At 38.4% G+C, this 1261-nt stretch overlaps 1 protein-coding gene across 1 annotated transcript in view; it reads right to left on the bottom strand.

The window, feature by feature from the left end:
• The window catches only part of Gucy1a2 (guanylate cyclase 1 soluble subunit alpha 2), a 358773-nt gene that overhangs the window by 42480 nt on the left and 315032 nt on the right, over positions 1–1261 (bottom strand). The gene's annotated exons all lie outside the window — the stretch shown is intronic.

Raw genomic sequence — 1261 nt, 5'->3', positions numbered from 1 at the left:
ATAAATAAATAAATGTTAAAAAATATATATATAATCTTGTGAAAGAAATATGGCTAGTTGACACGCTTTAAAAACATAATAGCTGATAATTGTAATAAAAATTAAAAGATGGTAAAAGTAAGGGATTAAAAATGATTGTCACTCTTTCCCAACTTTTAGTTTTTATTTTGACAAGAAAGCCATTAGATTTTGGCATCCAACATCAGGCTGTTTAACCAATGGCACGGTTACGGTTCTTGTCTAGATGTCCCCCCGAAGCCTCATGTTACCATAGTCTTTTCAGAGGTGGCTGGATCTCGTTGGTGAGGGATTCATGGTCGAGTGGAGGGATTGAGGCTGTGAGTACCACAGCTGCCCCAAGGCAGGCAGCCTGCACACAGTGCAAGGGACAGAAGGAGGCTTGTCCCTCCCCTCTCCTATTGCTTTTGCTCTCTTCGGCCACCAGGAATGGTTGCCCCTCCTCCATGTGCTGGAGCCAGCCAATTACAGACTGAAACCTCGACAGACTGTAAGATAAGCTAAAAGAACCTTTCCTCCCTTAACTGCAGGTGTCAATCATTTTGTCTCAGTGATAAGAAAAGTGATTAAGTTAGGCATTAAAAAATAACACTCTACTAATCACATCTATAATGTTAATCAAATCACCCAATATTTTATTTGGTCTCTTAAGTATCTTTGCTGCATAATTGGCCAGAATCTTTTACTAATATCATAAAAGCATTCCTTTTCAATGTTTTTGTTTTTTTAAGCAAAGTCTGTTAATTGTTAAAATTTTAAAGTACTTAGAAGTTTCTATTTTGAGACTATCATTAGAAAATATTGCTACTGACTAATTCATTCTGTTAACTGAAGAAAATAATTATGTCTCAAAATGTAATTTCTTATAAGAAACTTTATGGAAGTGTAGATAAAAATACAATTTCTTGAATGCACAGAAATGCAGTCTTTTCAAAGGGCATAAAGGATTTAGGAAAGGTTGCATCAAATGTTTTTAATACTCTATTTAGCCATGTAAATTATCTTCCAAAATGGTTTGTATGTGCCTTTTGGGGGGGGGAGTGATAAGAGGGAGAAGGAGGAGGGAAGGGTAGAGGGAATGTGAAAGGGAAAGGGAAAAGGAGGGGAGAATGGGTTGGAAAGGTAGGGTGAAAGGAGGGGAAGGAGGGAGAAGGAAGGGGTAAGGGGGAGAAGACAGAGAGAGACAGAGACAGAGGCAGACAGAGACAGAGGCAGAGAGACAGAGATAGAAACGAGACAGAGA

The sequence above is a fragment of the Octodon degus genome, unplaced genomic scaffold (assembly GCF_000260255.1).
Source record: "Octodon degus isolate 3935 unplaced genomic scaffold, OctDeg1.0 scaffold00012, whole genome shotgun sequence".
Taxonomy (NCBI): Eukaryota; Metazoa; Chordata; class Mammalia; order Rodentia; family Octodontidae; genus Octodon; species Octodon degus.
Note: the sequence above shows the minus strand (reverse complement) of the source record. Positions and strands in the feature narration are given on the sequence as shown.